The sequence below is a fragment of the Trachurus trachurus genome, assembly GCF_905171665.1.
Source record: "Trachurus trachurus genome assembly, chromosome: 6".
NCBI lineage: Eukaryota > Metazoa > Chordata > Actinopteri > Carangiformes > Carangidae > Trachurus > Trachurus trachurus.
The window spans coordinates 766,657-785,206 of NC_139897.1; positions in this window are offsets into that span (position 1 = coordinate 766,657).

Genomic DNA, 18,550 nt, shown 5'->3' on the forward strand with positions numbered 1-18,550 from the left:
GCTGTCCCTCTCATTCACATGCATGAAACTACTGTATACAAACAACATGCCTCACAGCTCTCCAGCAAAAAACAACTTCCACTAGCTGGGGGGGGGGGGGGGGGGGGGGGGGTGATCTCTTAATATTTCCAACAGGAATTCAGACAGTAAGCACATTTGAAGCCAGTTTACCAGACACATTGCTGCCCAGGTCTATTTTTAGAAGTTGATATCAGCCACCGTGTCGCATTACTTTCTCTAGTTTTCTAACATGTTTTCTTTCTAACAGATTCTGCTCAGCGGTGTACGAGGTTTGCTCTCAAACGCTCACTTCAGAAATGTAGTTTGACATGATTCTCTCTTAAATGAAAAGCAGGAAATAGAAGCAGCACAAGCCTCTTCACATCTGCTGAGATCAGACAGCTGATATGACTACATATTGTATTTTACATAAATCAGGATGACATGCGAGCTTGTGATCCAGTTTTATGCTGAATCAGTGTTATTTCACCACAGAGCAGTGGTGGTATTACTCCTGGTCTAACTTCTGAATTATTTATGATCAAATCATTGATTTGGGTTTTGAAAGGAGCCGTAGACAGCCCGGTGTGTCTCTTCAGCATCAGCTCTGACAGAGGTGCTGGAAAATAAGACTGCAGTGGGCTGCAGCTACACAGGTTTACATCTCCCAGAAGACCACCACAATGATTCAATTAAATAAAAGGAGACATGGACTATTCAAGCTTATTAGTCAAGTCAAGTCAGTAATTTTAGAGCATATTTAAAAACAACAAATGCTGACCAAAGTGCTTAACAATTATGTGCAAAAACAAGAACAATAACAACAACAGAATAATAATAGAACAATTTAAAACAGTGGGTATAATACAATAAAATTGGGAGACTATGGAGTATTAGTACTATGCCGGATCAAATGCCAAGGAAAAGAGGTGGGTTTTTGAGTGTGATTTGAGGATATTATTAATGGAGGGTGAAGAACAAACTGATAGAGGTAAATTATTCCACAGGTTTGAGACATTACACAGCAGATAAAGCAGTAATCCCAAGACACACACACACACACAACACGGGCAGAAGAAGATGCTCTCTGCACAAGCCCCCTGTTGCTAAGCAGGAACTGGTTCACTTGATGGAAAAAAAAAAAAAACTTTTTCCCTGTGAGAGTGTGCAGTTTCTTCTGCAGTCATTTATTTCCCACTTCTTTCATTTAAACAAAAAGCCTGTGAAAGAAATAAGATTTTTTGGCAAATTTCAGTAGAACTGCATTCATCCTTTGATTTCAAGTTTGTGATGCATTAATATTTCAGGTTATCACTTGTTGGGGGCGATGTAGCGCACAGATTGCTTTCAAGTGCAGTTATTTTTGGTCCCTCCCTGGTAACAACATCTCAGTAGCTCCTGAACCCAGACAGCAGACAGACTCAGGATGAAGTACTATTCATGATGTAATCCAGCAGCAGAGGATCCAGTCATGGCGCGTTCACTGTGTCAATCCGCCTCCCTCCTCCTCCTCCTCCTCTCTCTCTCTCTGTTCCTCTGTCTCTCATCCAATAGACGCCACCATGCTAATGTAAGCTATTTATCCCGACCCCTGCAGTCAACACAATGCCCCCCAGGGCCGCACAGGCTCAGTAACCTCAGCTGACCTGAATATCAATGACACCAAGTCATTCAATCCATGAAAAGTGGATCTGGACGGCTGTATGAATGACATTACCCTCCACTCATCATGTCTAGAAACTGATGCAGAGGTGCAATAGCAAACTCATTATTTAAAACAACTTTTGTCTTTGAGTTCACACTTTCTTTCTGACATCTAATGTGCTTGCTGAACCGTGAGTGACAACCCAAGAGCAGGCAATGACAGCTGATAATTTTGCTATCATGAGTAAGTACAGCCTTTAAGCTTCTGCAGAGATAATTTCAGTCTGTGCTTTTCCCTTTTTCCTGTAACGGTTTATAACCTGTAAACATACTGTACAAAGGAGACAGGCTTCTTCAGTCATCTGCTCCTCACCTCACCTCACCTGCAGGATGTGTTAAGTGTTCACATGGTACTTCAAGCTAAATCAAATAGGGTTCAATACGGTGCATAGGAGCCAAAAAAATCATTTAAAAAAATCATATTGAAGCAAAAAATCAGATGAACGGGAATTGGCAGGAATGTGACATGACGATGGTCTCAGCTTTGTTGTAAAGATAATTAAATAAGATTATTGCTATCAAACACATACATCTCTATGAATAAGAGAAGAGTGCCCTCTTAAAGGGATAGTTCACCCAAAATTCAAATTTCACTCATTATCTACTCACCCTCATGTCGACTAAGAGCTGTGAGAATTTTCAGAGTCCTCCGTCCCTAGACACATCTAGATCTATATGCACTTGATATGTACTTGATATACCCATACTGTACCCAGGATGGAGAGCATGCTACATTGTGTGTGATAAATTGTTGGGTACAGTCAAAGGTCAGAGGAGACGCGCTCTCTATAAAGAAAAGAGCATTCAGCGTGATTACTTCATGCTACATCTGTGTAATAAAGATATTGGCTGAGAGGTTTCTATAGCAGAGCAGTGATGTGCTTCACAGGCCGCATATCTTGTGCTCCATTCATTGACGGCCATACACTCTGCTGTAAATAACTGTAATTACTATGTGACAGAGTGCTGCTTCTATGCCGATGGCACAGCTATACAGATAAGGCAGAAGAGTCCATATAAAGCAATTAGTGCATCCTGAAGGATAGTGAGGGAAACAATCACAACTTTCACACTGCACAAAGAAAAGCCTTATGGGAAGAGCGGGAATAAAGTGTGTTTATTCCGCAGTGGCTACCTACAATACATGGCAAACAATGGAAAGATTAATCTATTATTCATCCCCTTATTGGATTATGTGAATCCAACATTAGGCCACATACTAACAAAGGGAATGTTTATATGTAATCATAAAATAAGCCACAAATATCCTGCTTAATGGCATTATGGTCAAGAAGTGGGGGCAGTTACCTAATAAACCGTCACCACACAAACCGAAGACACAAAGGGAAACAATCAGGGCACGGAGTGTGTGCTGTGACTCTGCTCTGTGCTTACCTTGCTGTGGAGAGCAGCGCTATCATGCCAGTGGCTATGTGACAAGATGAGCTACTTAGCAGCCCGTGTCCCCCATCCCCTCCAACATGCACGCCCTGCCAAGTGTCCTAAATACTCCTCTCCATTGTCTGCCTCGGCAACGAGCAGTGCTGCTGGATTGAAGCAATCTCTCCCAAGGTGGAAAAAGGAGGAGAGAGGAGGAGGAGGACGGGGAAAAGAAAAGACTAATTCCCTGAACAGGACAGGGAGCCATGCAAATGGGACGCCACTGAAGAAGCCTCCCCGCAGTGAGAGCGCTCCACCGAGGGGTCTTCTCCCGTCACCGTGGCGAGGCTGGGGTTTAATCTTTTAAGCCCCCTGTCCCGCACACACCCACACCCACACACACACATATACAGAAACACTCCACCTCAGAAAATATCAATTGAAAACACATACACAGACACATTTCCATTCACCCCCTCCCCTCCCTTGCACCTTAACTTCAACACCATCCTCCATCCAGCCGACTTCACCCCCATCATTAGCCTGGCGGTGGGCCAGACGCATCATCAGCACTGTCATGATCATCCCCACTACTGTCGCAGTCAAAGCTTTTTCCTCCTGCAGAAGAAGCTCATTGCTGAGAAGCAGAAAACACACTCTGTAGGAGACCAATGAGGAGCCGATAAGATATGAAGGACGGTTGCTGTGATATGGATTGCTCACTTAAGTGATAGAATTCTGCCGGTGCTAAGCACATTCTCCAGCTCATTTTCCTACATCTTACTTTTCTCCTACTCTCATCTCCTACTCTATTTATCTTAAAAGCCTGCAATAGTTGAGCTCTTCTTAGAAGTTAATTTATCTCCTCTCCTTGAACAGAAGTAGGATTAAGTCGACTTACTTTTTTTGTGCTTTCTGAATATCAGAAAGCTTCCTGTTGTTGAAGTCACCATCTGCCAAACATTAGTTAAAAAAAGTTGAATTATCTATCTACTGTCACTGTGCAATCACTAATTAACGAAAGAAGACATTACAACAATGTTATCTAAGGAGGATATCAGGCTTCTATTGTAAATGATGTCCAGTTTAGAAACACAAAATATGTGTTTTTCAACTTAGAACTCAAAGCTCCTATTTACGTCAGTGTGTCTGTATCTAGTCAAAAGACAGAGACTGTGACCATACATCAGCCCTGTGAAGTGTTTGAGGCACAGTTTCTCTATTACGTTGTTTATCCACCAAAGAGCGAGAGAGAATGTCCCACTGCACATCTTCAACTCACTTTTCCAAATGAATATTGGCAAATACACTGCCCGTCCAAAAGAAAACTCACCACTTGGATTTAACTAAGCTATTAGGTCAGAGCCTCCCATTGGATAATAATACTGCATGGATGATTATCTTTCAGCTGGCAACAACTGATGCAGTCTCATTTCTTAAACAACCCTGTCCAAAGACACATCCTGTTGTCATGGAGAAGATGTTCATCTGTTTCAGAAGGGTCAAATTATTGGCATCAAGCAAATAAAACATCCAATGAGATGCTGAGACTAAAACTGGGTTAAGAACTGTCCAACGCATTATTAAAAACTGGAAGGATTGTAGGGAACCATCATCTTCAAGGAAGAAATGGTCCAGTGTGACCACATTCATCCCATTGAGAATCTTTTTAAAATTTAATGCAACTCTGGATGGAAATAAATGTAACTTGTGACATTGCAGAAGCTAATTGAAACGATGCCACAGCAAATGCGTGTCGTAATCAAAGCTACAGGCAGTCCAATGAAATATTAGAGTGTGTGACTTTTTTTTTTGGACGGGCAGTGTATATTCTTAACATCATTTGAATTGTAATCGATAATAAAATCAACTTTAGGTGTCATGGCGATGCAGTGGTTAGCACCGTCACCTCAAAGCAAGAAGCTCTTGTGTTTGATCCCTTTGTGGAGTTTGCCTGTTCTCCAACTCTCAAGTCCAGAGCCAGGCCCAATAACTTCACTGCCAGTTCTAAATCAGGTGTGAACGTGAGCCTGTGAGGTCGTTGGTCTCTATATGTCTGCTCTGTGAGACTCTGGTGACCTGTCCAGGCTTTACGCTGCCCTCATCCTATGTCATCTGGGATTAACTCCACCCCACATGACCCTGCACAGAAAAGCAGTACAGCTCATGGATAGAGGGACTGGTGGAAAATCAACCTTTAAAAAGCCGCTCTTGGTCAGCTATAATTGCTCCTGACACTGAAAGTAGAGTTTTTTCTTAGACATAAGGGTCCGCTAAGTACCGCTTTTTGGAGAGGAAAGAACAGATTCAAGAGCCAGGAAAGAGGACACTGGACCCTGGACCTCTCTAGTGGAGCTATAGTCACACTGCAAAAGGAAGATATTATTATATTATGTGGAAGTGTGTGCGCTCTGTTGTGTGGACAGGAGGGAGCCACCATTATACAAACTCACATTAAGTGCCTCTGGGTTCTATTAACTGAGAAAATGCTGAGCAAGTGCTGCAGCGTTTTAGTAGAGGAGACACTACAACACATTTAGGAGAGTTAGAGCCTTGTAATGCCCACACAACAGATGTTTTATGAGTTGCAGGATGATGGAGGTCTGCATGGTCACATACAGCAGCATTTGGTATATAGAGTCTGGGTGCCTGGACTCCACCCAGCCAGATCTGACAACATGATTAATTGTGTGATCAGGCTAAAAAGAAACAAAAAAAAGGCTCTGTGCCCAGACTACACAACACAACACAGGACAATACATTGATTATTAGACTTATTGGATTTCATGGTGTTTAAGCATGCAGAGGTCAGATACTCTCCTACCATCTATCTTCGTGGGCAATTTATGTCTCGCTGATGCTTTAAAGAAAAGAAAGGCATCCTAATTGATCTTGATTCACTCTTAAGGTTTTAAATTGTGTCTGGAATGACACAGAAAAGACTGGGGGAGTAAAAAAAAAAAAAAAAAAACTGAAAAAAGAAAATCCACTAGTCTTATCTGAGGCTTTCAGTATCATTAACTTTGTGGGTCACTCAGCTTACATAAGTGTTTACAGAAAGTAAACGGTTGTGTAAGGACCGAGGGGAGCAAGTGGTGTCGAGTGTGATTGCATTCGTACTGAATGTGCTCAGTAAAATCTGGAATTCACAAACGCCTTCACTTAACCTTCAAATCATTACAGCAAATAGATCAGGTCAAGAGAGCGACAGATGATACTCGAGAATCAAAATCCAGACTAATGGCTTCCATTTACATCAAACACACAGAACGCTAAAAAAAGGAGGCAAGAGGGACTATTCCTTCCTTTTCACAGACACTCGGCTGCTATTCATAATCCATGAGTTTGCTCGCTAATCAAAACCGCCGCAAATCTCTCAGTAGCATACAGCATGAGGAGCAGTAGGCCACAGTCTGGCTGGATTCAGCTCCAGCTTTTTCTCTTCTAGAGCGATTTTTTCCAATACATGTGACTCAGCACAATCCCACCACATACAGGAATAAAGGAGGATCGTTTCCCCTCCTCCTTCTGCCTGTGTTACCGGAGCTACAGGACATTGAGAATGGTTGAATAAGACATTGTGCTGTTTCACAACAACATCACTCTGACCGAGACAGATAAAAAAACAGCGTGAGCATTTACAGGTGACTGTTGGTGTTTGTTTCTGCAAGATAGAGTTGTTGGATGTCTACCAGACGGGGGTAGCAGATGGATACGGTTTGCTTTACTACTGGAAAGTCAACAACTCCCAGCTTACAGAACGTGAGCGGCATTATAGAATGAATAAATAATTAAAAAAACAAACAAACTACTCTCTTCTAACAACAGCATGTTTTATAAAAATGCACCGAAAGCATAAACAGGAAGATTCTGATATTGCATTTGACACGCATGAGAACCTATCCATTGCCATCTGGGCTTTTTTTCCCTTTCAATATATTAAACTGGCTTTAATTTGTAATCATAAGCAGTGAAATTAAAAACCACCCACCATTCCCTCCACCGATGATCTATTTAGAGGATCTGTCTGCAAATTCTGATCAGCAGCTGATTGATCATGCGTCTAATTGTGCAAATGAGTTAATCACCAAACTCTACCCACTCCTTTGCTCCAACTGTTTAAAACAACATTCATTGTGACTTGACTTTTCTGTGGCAACACGTGCTAGAAACTGTGTGACGCTGACGGACGGCATGTGAGCCACGTTTGTGATAAGTCTTTTAGCTGTCTGAAATCTGCCGTGCCCTGGTTTCTGCTCCCTGTGATCACATTTGATGTGGTGTTGCATGTCAGCAACATAATGAGCAGACTGGATGCATGAAAGGAAGAACAGAAATGCATATTCAATGACACTGTTTATAGCTCTTATGAAGCATTTCATACCCTCAAACAGACTTTCGACAGAGAATCGGGGGTCTACAATCTGTCCTTTCATTACATCACTTGTTCTTCCCTTCTAACACTCAGTTGACTGTTGTATTCCTGCAAGCACTTTGGCCTTTTTTGCTTTTAAACTGGTATTTTAGGGGGTTTTATCAATGCATCTAAGGCCTTGAGCAGAATTAATCTTGAAAAATGATTTCTATTGTTTGCTAGAGATGCCCCAAAGTAGCAGTGAGAAATTAAGCCTTCGGGGTGTGTGTCAAACACTGCTCTGCTTTCAAGAACATACCAAGTGTTCATCACTTTAGATGTATGACATAACTGATATGTGAAGCCTTCCTTCCCGACTCCCTGACCTCAGAGAAATTATATTTCATAGTTTGGGGTTTGTAGTGCTGATTGTTGTTGACTGGTTGGTTTTACTTCTCTCGATGTAGATACTGTCGTAGTGTGACATATTACAAATCCAGTACGCTGACTGTATAGATAGTATAAAAACATCTGGATTTGCCTGTTTTACACTGTGGCTGGTAGATGTCGCTCTGTTTAAATGAAGCATCAAGGAATTCATCTTTTCTTAACTTCTTTCATGAACCAGTTCACATGCTTTAAGAGGCTTCATCTCACCATCACTAAAACATGGAAGACTGGATGGGGCAACATTGTATCTGCTGCATTTTAGATCAACAATGTTGTATGTCAAGGTGTAGAACTCACTGTTCATGTATATTTCTTATGGCTGTAAGACTTGCTGATAATAAATATACAACTGACACGATGACCTGGTAGTTTTTAGTCTATACAGTGCTGGGCTGTAGCAGTGACTGAAGGTGTGTTTTCAGGGCAGCAGACACCATGACACTAAACCTGATGTAAGGTTAAAGGACAATTCCAGGCAAATTCAACTCGGGGCTGTATTTTCCTAACATTTTAGGTCTAAAAGAAGGAATCTGAAGATTTTCAGTTTAATTGCTCCTGTTTTGCGGTAGTTGTGTCTGTCCCCGCATCGCCACGGCAGCAATGAATGGGAGCGGATGCAAGTTCCGCTGCTCAGGCTGTTTACATCCCTCAAAGCCGCAATTTTTTTCCAGACAGCGTCAGATGGCGACTCAAATATGCACCGAGAAGTTTATTTACTTCAAGCAAGCCGACATGTTTGTAAAACTAGATCTAATTCAAAGTCTTCCGAAGTCTCGCACGAGACCAAAGTTGCCGCTCGGTGTGTTTACGCACAGTCGGAGCTACCGTTTGTGTCATAAACACAGGAATATCAACTCTTTACTTGCTTGAAGTGTACATTTTTTTCCACAGACAGCGTCAGGTGGCGACTCAAACATGCGCCGATAAGTTTTTTTTACTTGAAGCAAGTCAAGAGTTGATATTCCTGTGTTTATGACACAAACGGGAGCTTTTCCGACTGAACGTGAACACAGCGAGCACGGCAACTTGGGTCTCGTGTGAGACTCCGCGAGACTTTGAATTAGATCTAGTTTTACAAACATGTCGGCTTGCTTGAAGTAAATAAACTTCTCGGTGCATGTTTGAGTCGCCATCTGACGCTGTCTGTGGAAAAAAATTGCGGCTTTGAGGGATGTAAACAGCCTAAGCAGCGGAACTTGCATCCGCTCCCATTCATTGCTGCCGTGGCGATGCGGGGACAGACACAACTACTGCAAAACAGGAGCAATTAAACTGAAAATCTTCAGATTCCTTCTTTTAGACCTAAAATGTCAGGAAAATACAGCCCTGAGTTGAATTTGCCCGGAATTGTCCTTTAAGTGTCAAATGGTTTGGGAATTGTTTCACTATAGTGTTATATTCCTCCACACAGACATCAAACATCTTGGTCGTATTCTCACTAATGATTTCAATGATATTTATCGACAGTTATGTAAACTCTGAACTCAGATCAGTCTGTTGCTTTACAAGTTTAACATGTGTTCTTTCTGTCAGGGTTAAATATTCATTATTGAGCGCTTTTTGCACACCTTCCCCCTGAATGCAGCTTATCTGTGGTGGAGTAATAGCAGCAGCATATTATGGGTCACAATGACCTGATGAGGTTGCTGCTTCAGGTTCCCAGATGACACAGTGCCACTCAGTTATTTGTGCTGGTCTTCCTACATGTGAGGCTCTTCAAAGACATCTGACGTACGATTTTATGTGTCACTGGATGAGTCAGAGAACAGAGGGTTTAACCACCAAATACTAATCCAGGCTCAGAAAACACTGCAGTGACAGCCCACATATCAGCTGATTTTTGTTTTGTTTTTTAAATTGAGGGTGAGTTGGGAAGGAAAGCTGAATGAAACTGAATTGAACTGAATGTGTAGACGGCCAAGTGTGTCCTGCTCAAAAAGTAGTGAACTGTCATATAGGCTACTATAGGTTAAGACACAGGTCAGTGAATCAGAATTTATTCATGTGTGCCACATGAATAAATCAACTTGCATGATGCTAACCGAGCTTTGCTGCTGCCGTTTATGGTTGATGGATAGAAGGACAGGCACAGCGTGTCCCTCAAAGACTTGATTTTCAGCCAAAGTAAATTGCCCCTGATTGCCCAGATCTGATCCTTTCTCCAAAAGTCTTTTATTGCTGCTCAGTGAGCTGCTCAAAGAGAATGTAGGCAGGATGAGCCACCCAACTCGTGACAGAGGAGAGGAACCCAATTGGACCCAAAGTTCCCAAAAGAGCTTTTGTGCGCATGTTAATATGAGAAGTGCTGGGAGATTTGGGAGAATGAGAGAACCTTGAAAGGCAGTCAGCTCTTGTTGCAAGTGTGTGTGTTTTTTAAGTGTGTCAGCTAGTGAATGAGTATGAGAATGAGTATGGTGCAACTGGATTAATTAATCGGAGAGAAAATAACACTCAAGCACAAATACATTTTACCAGCTGTGATCCATGTGTGTCAACATCTATTTAACCAACTGAAACCTCGGCTTTCTAGAGAAGATGAGAAGGATGTTGACAAAATAAGCAACGACAAAATAAGCAACAAAGTGAAAGTTAAAACTAATCCTCAGTTATGACTTAATTCACCAATGAAACCTGAACTGCATCTGTGTTTTGATCAGATCAACACTGGCCTGGACAGATAAGCAAACATTCCCAAAATAGTAACCAAAATTAAGCCAATTCCTTATCGGTGCAGAGTGGTAAGTGTCAGTGTTTTTTCTCCTTCAATATCTCATTTGAAACAACCAAAACTGGTTTGTGCTGGTGAAAATGGGTTTTCAGGGTCACTAATGGACCCACGAGTCAAAGTTATTTCACCTTAGGTTATCATTGAGTTCTCCGCTTTGGGGCAGTAAGTTGGTCAATATTCAGTTTGCATGACTGTTTGAGAATAAATCATCCAACTCAATGCTCTAATGAAAAAATATATGCATATGCAGAGTTAGTTTTCATATGACAGCAGAGAGAGAGAGAGAGAGAGAGATCCTGAGTTGTGAGGTTTAGGAGAAACGTGTCACGCTGCTGTTGATTGTACAAGCCCACTGACATAAAATTATGCATAGGAAGTCATTACATAAAGGTCATAGTGACTCGCATCATATGGTGTTACAGTTGTCAAGCTGCTTCTGAGCTGGAAAAACACTCACCACAAGCTACGTTTCCAGCATCGCTCACATACTTAAGGCCCCATAAACACAACATACATGGATGAACAATGCACATATAGGGCAAAACATTATCACAGCATATGCGATGATGAAGGCAGACAATTTATGCCGATAGGCTATACTGAGTGTTTGGGACAAATGCCTCAGAGCTGAGTGTAGATATAAATAAATCGCATGTGATAAACTTATAGCACCAAAAAAGTGAAAATTACCAATGACTATTGAATGGATGACAGCCTTGAAATTGCAAGAGCAACCGCCTCAAGTAATTAAAGTATAAACATGACAAGAAAAACACTTGCAAGATGCACACACACAAAGAGGAAATACCGCAAGAGACACCACAAAGGCAAAGTGCGGTATCTGCATTTTTTCAAAAATGTTCTTTTTGACCAATCAAAAGTGTGGCATATTCTCTTCAATCTGGTAGAATTAGATTAGATTGGTACTGCTAAAATTTCCAGAGTTATTGGGCTTTTGATTTTGCTGTCCATCCAAAAAAGCACTGTGAAACCAAGGCAAAGTGCAGTATCTGCAAAGAGTACTGTACTCCCTTCATTCTATCATATGATTCCATTGGAGAAAAACCAAGGCAAAGTGCCGTATCTGTAGCTAATACCAAGCCAAAGTGCAGTATCTGCCATAAAACGGTCAAAAAAAACAAAATACATTTAATTCAGTCCACCTTTATCTAATCAATTATAGACTTGGTAGTTATTCATAATTTCATGCTTAAACCTGACAATGGAAAACACAAAAAGCTGTTTTTCTCAGATCGGCATTTTTACAGATACTGCACTTTGCCTTTGTAGGGCAGTACTGTAATCCCAATCACCTCTTTTTCTTTAAACAAACTGAGAGGGATGTGGTCAATACCACACACACATACACACACAATGCTTCAGTAGGCTCATCCTTCCAGTGTGCAGCACTGCAGTGTTGAGGTAGGATGCTTCATTCTGAGAGGCAGATAATGAGCTATTCCCTCTGCGGAGGACAGAATCCCACAGCCAGCAGGAGTTGAGCTGTGCTGGAAAACACACAAACACACAAACATGCACACATGCAAGCAAACTTCCAAACTCTCCCCTCTGCTCTGGCACCTCCCGCACATCAGCACAAGCTAAGCAGTGAGCCCGCCCCACCCACCTCTGTTCCCCCGCGCGCCTGCAGCCAAAGTCCTGTTGGCGTTGAGTTGGCAGCACCGAGGCCAGCTGTATATCTTTCTCCAACAGGACGCCCCAGGAAAAAGTCTGCTAGCGCTGGTTAGCAACCACTGTCATGGCATCCTGCCCCCTTCTGCCACAGACACCCACTGACACAGAGGCCCCCCCTCCATGACAAACACACAAACACTTAGCTGTCAAACCATAGGGCTCCCCAGCTGTGACCTCACATCACAGCGCAGTGGAGGAGGAGGAAAGAGAGTGAAGGAGGGAGTGAGAGAGAGAGAGAGAGAGAGAGAGAGAGAGAGAGAGAGAGAGAGGAGGGGGGGGGGGTTGCATATGTGCATCTTACAGAGTGATGAAGGCAATGGGCAGAAAGCATGGCAGCCACAGTGGGGAGGAAGACGTGGGAGGGATGCTGCTGAAGAAGTGGAAAAAGAAGAAGGAAAGAAGGAGACGGAGGAGAAGAAGAAGAAGAAGAAGGCGAAGATACAAACAAGGCTGCTTGCAAATTGCATGCATGAGTACAAACTGTGGGAGGGAAAGAAGCAGACTATTTAATTCTAATAGACGGATGGAAATTAAGATTACAACCACATGCAGAGAACAACAGGAGCCAGCGGAGCTACGAAAAAACAAAACAAGACAAAACAGAAACAGCTACAAGTCGCACTGCCCCGCTGTTATCTTCACCTTCACTTCTTCCTCCTCCACTCATCTTCTGAATCATCTTTTTTCTTCCCCTCCCTCCTGTTTTTCAACCCTCTTATCTCTTTCCTCTGGCCTTGTCTTCCTTTCTTTCTCTTCCTCTTTCATCCATCCTTACACTCCACCTCTCATCCATAATGGATAGTTTTTGGAGATATCCGCTTCCTGTATGGGCCCTGTGCCCCTGGAGCCAATCAGACCTTATTGATTCCTGCATCAGAGGAGTCATCAAGGCATAGGTAATAAGGTTTAGAGTCACACTGAATTTTCTGCATCCTTCCATCCCTCCCCCCCTTTAGGGAGGCCGTCCATCTTCTGCTGTCCTCCGCTGTCTGTCCTGTCCAACATCGCATGTCTACGAATCCAATTAGCCAATGGATCCACCAATTTAGAATTGGGAATTATCCAATCTGGACGTCTATTTAAAAGGCATCTATGTGTGAAATAACAGAGGCCAGCCCAGGAGCAAGATTGAGCAGGGAGAGGGGGGGAGTGGGAAAGAGATATTCCCTGTTGTGTCAGAGAGGATTCAGAGTCTCCATTAAATGTGTGCATGGATGTGTGAAGGGATTCATGCGTGATATTTTCATCCTGAAGACAGTGGCCCGCATGACACAACAATAAATACAGTGAAAACACACAGGCACAGCTGCTTCAGTTTGAAGAACTCACCAAAGAGCAGCATAAATCCCGTCCTCCTCTCGGCTGTATCTGTGAGAGCCACAGTCTGACGCATGTCGTGTCACTGGCAGCTACATTAAGCCTCATTAGACTAGATATCTGCCCTATGCTCCGGCTAGCCGGCCCCTCCTTCGACCTCGGCCTTCACATATAGGTCAACACTGGCATTCAAGGGACTGATATATGTCGCATGCACAATGCTGCTCTTTTTTGGGATTGGAGAAACAGTCACTTATGCCCTGCAGCTCTAGCACATAACAATATACCAGCTACAATAGGGACACAGCAGTAATACAAAGTGAAATCTGTTGTTCACTTGGAGCAGCACCTTCTATGGAGCTTCAGCAGGAGCGTCTAGATGAAGGCTCAATGAGGGTTTTTCTCAGCGCTTCAAGAGGCGATGTATCTTGAGAAGCATGGGAGGGAGTCATTAAATAGGGCAATTTTCATGCTTGCTGAGCAAAACACATACAATGTAAAGTGGGCAACTAAATGCAAAGAGACAAGAGGAAATATGTCAAGAGAACAACTTTACAGGCCAGTATGTCGAACCTTGAATATGATATGAAGGCAACGTTAAATAACGCTATAATCTCTTAGTCCATCTCTCCAATAGTTAGACTGTGTGAGTATAATGGGTTATCTGGACACAATCCCCAGCGTGGGTGATAAAATCAACACAGAGAAACCATTTATAGATTTAATCACCATTTATAGATGTAATCACCAGATAGGAAATGAAAGATCAGCTCATTAGCAAACTAATATAATACTGAGAGGCAAGAAGAGGTAAACTGGAGACATTATTGCATTAAAATGACAATTATCAGGGGTTCAGATTAAAACTTTATTGACTAATTGCTTTGTCAACTAACTGATTTGTTAACTAACCAACCGATTGGCCAACTTCTTCATTTCATTGTTCTAGAACACTCAGGTAACCTCAAATAATTTAAAATCTAATCTAATTTAAATGAAATGTGTCCATTAAAGGGCCTATATGTTCATTTCCTTTGCCGGAGAGTTTCTTGCCGGGAATGGGTGGTTGTTGTTGTGATAATGGTCTCCTGGCAAGAGCTTCAGCCACCGTTGTGTTCATAAGACAAAAGATTAGACAACAATCTCTGACTCACTTTTGCAAAGTAATATTGCAGGAAGTGATGAACCAGAACTATCATCTCTGTCGCATGTACTGTAGAAATTAGATTAAAATACATGTTATCTTACAAGAAGACATGTTTTACGTATCTTTCATGTATTATGCATCCTCTAATCCGCGTCTAGAGTGCAATCTTTACTTTGTTTTCATCAATCCTAACTAATTTGCAGTGTTTTCAAATATCCCGACAGGCATTTTGATGACAAATTGTAAAATCCTGCTGCTCAGGCAGAGGAGGGGACGAGCTGCTGGAGGGTCAGAGAAGCAGACTAATAAAATCACAATACATTTGAATTTGAAATTACCAATAGCACTACAGTATGGCTGATTCTGTAATTAGTGGGTGAGGGGATGCCCTGAACAGAGCCAAATGAAGCAAATCAAAAATTAACATTGGCGTTGTTTTCCACTGGAGTATCTGGTGCGTAACAGAATGAACTTTGATGCTGAACTAACAGCATTTCTTCTAGACTGGTGAGAAAATGACTTATTGCTAATGTTGCCTATGTAGCAATAAAAAATATTTTCAAACAGCATCTTACTACAAGACTTGCAAAAGTCAACTTTTAGGGACTAATTATTGCCATTACTAAATCGCAAGTGAGATTGAATCCTATACCAAAATATTGTTGTAAAAAAGTGTATTTCCTGAATCTTCTATGAGTAATTTTCCATGTGACAAATGTTCACTGACTGTGCACTGAGTCTTGGGCCTGTGTGATTACTGAAGCCAATACTTGTGACAGCAACAGTGACATATTTGCAGTATTACACTGTGTTGTTACATCTGTGTTCACAGCTTTATGCAGTATTCATAAGAACGGGCTACCCATGCAGTAGCATCTAATGATAGATGTCTTTTATTCACATAGACACCCACACACAAAGACAAAGACCCCGAGGAGCAAGCCAGTGGTAGCAAAATGAGTGTTCCCATCGCCTTCTGGCAATCTAAGCCCTAAGATAAGAGCTTTTTTTTTCTGGAGTGGAAAAATAGGTCTGACACTTAATTAGCAAACAAGGTCACAGCACAGGACTCGGGTCCCATGTTTATATCTCCCACTGTCCTGGAGTTTTGACACACTCGTTCCCTCTGTGAGTCTCCCTGGTAAAAAAAATAATAATAATGAGCAAATACAAACGGACAGGATCTTCCTCCCAGAGTGGGGAACTGAACACCAAACATCAAGCTGCCCTGTTAATCAATACTGAATGTCAAAGCATTACTCACAGAGAACAGTGTCCATCAGCAGCAAACTGCACACTCACTCATTTTAGTCGCTCCAAGCAACATCTCACCGCCAGTGGGCTGTTCTGTCGTCATTACCCATGTCTGCTCAGACGACTGTTGAACAAACTGCAGGTGAGGAGATTTGAGTGGAGGAGTCTGGACTATTAGCAGACACTGATCTGTGTGATTTTTCCTCGGTCGTATCAAATCAAACAACCCCCTCCTCCACACTGCTTAATTTCAGCATTTTTCAGGGAAACCCGGCAACTTCTTAAAGGTACATTGTGTAAGAATTACTCCCATCTAGCGGTGCGGTTGTAGATCGCAAGCAACTCAGTCGTATTTTTCATGCTGCATTCACGTGAAATCGGTTAGATGGCAGACGGACGACAGCCACTGCACGTAACGGCATAAACAAGCCTCTATGTAAACAAGTGGTCTGTCAGCACGAGGCAAAACAATACACCTGACAATATGTTGTCATGGCGATGTGGTATTGTTTACCTGACCCACGTTTTACCGTCTTTCTACCGACTTCTGTGACTAAAATGACATCTGGTTTGTTAGCGACGGCCGTCTGCCCGACTGCAGGTGAATGCAGCATCAGTGTAACGCTCCATTCCTCCTCACTGCGTTACCACGGTGACTTTTCACAGACGCCACCTCGACCTGAGCCGACAGCTCCGGTGTCTCCGCTGAGTTTCCGTGGTTTCCTACCGTCACGCTGCCACTGAACGTAAAAACATGGAGACACCACATGGCAGCAGCACCGAGCTTACCCGCTCCATGGAGATATGAATGATATGAACGGATAATTCAGAGCTGAAAGGAACACCTCAGTTTGTTGATGGGGGGGATTATTGATGAATGAAAAACGTACTTTTGAACGAAATAATCGATTTTCGTGATTAGATAACAGGAGAACTTACACAATGTACCTTTAAAGTCTGAGTGCGTGGGTGGGGGTGGGCTAATAAGTAGTATATATGTGCACTACACCATAAGTGCATGTCGGCTGAAGAGCCCAGCGTTCCCCTGCCTCAACACTGAAGTGGCCTGTTTCACCAGCAGTTACAGTGATTGTAAAATGGCAGAGAAAGTGTACATTCCCAGCACATGAGGATATAATGACCATTGGGACACAATGTAAGTCAGTGTCAGTCACACTCCAACAGGATGCTTTTCCCTGCAGATACAGCAGCATCTGTTCCGTGGATGTGAGTGAGACACCAGTCACTCATCCACATTTATTAATCAATTCTCTCCTGTATTTCAATACAGAGCAATGGAGTAAAAACCATCAGGAGATTAATCAAAGTCTGTTCTTACAGCTCAGGCAACTCCTGATGTTGGAACAGTTGCACATATTGATTTGTCAACACGACTGATACCTTGGTATCCCAGCAGCAATCAATCGACACCATAATTAGGATGATTACAGAAGTGGCTTTGCTCCCAGTGTTGTTGACTTGTCACACTTAAAGGATAACTCTGATGTTCCTCTGTATTTTTCTTTTTGTCAGCAAAGACCAGAACCAACAGTGTTTTTTCTTTCTGACTAGTCTGTTTGTGGCTCTCAGCCCCAGGATCACTGCTTCCTGCTGAGAAAATACATTTTAGAGGCTGGTCACAAATATATACTTAAAAAAAAAAAAATGCAAAATTGTTTCTTCAAGCAGGGACACAGTTGTTTTTAGCAATCATTATTTTTTCCAGCTGTGAAGCCGATGCACTATTGTGAGTATTTATGGCACCAAGTCAGTAAATACAGCCTTGACTCCAAAATAGGCTACAGTACATCTCCATGTAGCTGATAATTAAGAAACACCCAGCCAGTGCACTTTGTCTAGTCCATTTATTTTTGGTTTTAGGGATATACTAATAAACTAAATAAGCTAAATAAATAAACTCGAGTGTGACACCAGACTCATCATTTAACCTCTTTAGCTTCTGTAATAATAGATGTTGCTACAGTATTTTTCCCCTGTTCTCGTGCCAGTACGCTTCTTCTTCTCCTTCAGTGAGCAGGAAATCACCCTGGACATTTACCATCAGCCCTTGCCTCACTTCACCATTGTAAGAGGCTCTCTGTTTACATAGTTTTTATTTATCTTGTTTATTCACTGCAATGACACCAAAGTCACTATAAACAATACAGAAAATCCCCACATGATGGCTGAGATTAAAGTATGTGTCAGGTTTCCCGCCAATCGGGGTGTTGTAGGACGGTTGCACAATAAAAATGTGTCTGATTCTATTTATCTCTATTTTCTCTCATCCCACATTTTTTTTTTTTTTTATTATTTTCCTCTGTAAAGTCAGTCCAGGCCAATTTCCTTAGTAAACCTGTGGCTTTCCTCACATCCCGTCAGGCCACAGAGCTACATATGGGCTGCAGAGGGAAACAGAGGCAGGGGAGATGCAGACGGACGCAGCAGAGTAATGCAGGGACTGGATGTGCTGAAGCTTTTGGGAATGATAATTTGATTTGGTGGCTGTTAACTCCCAACG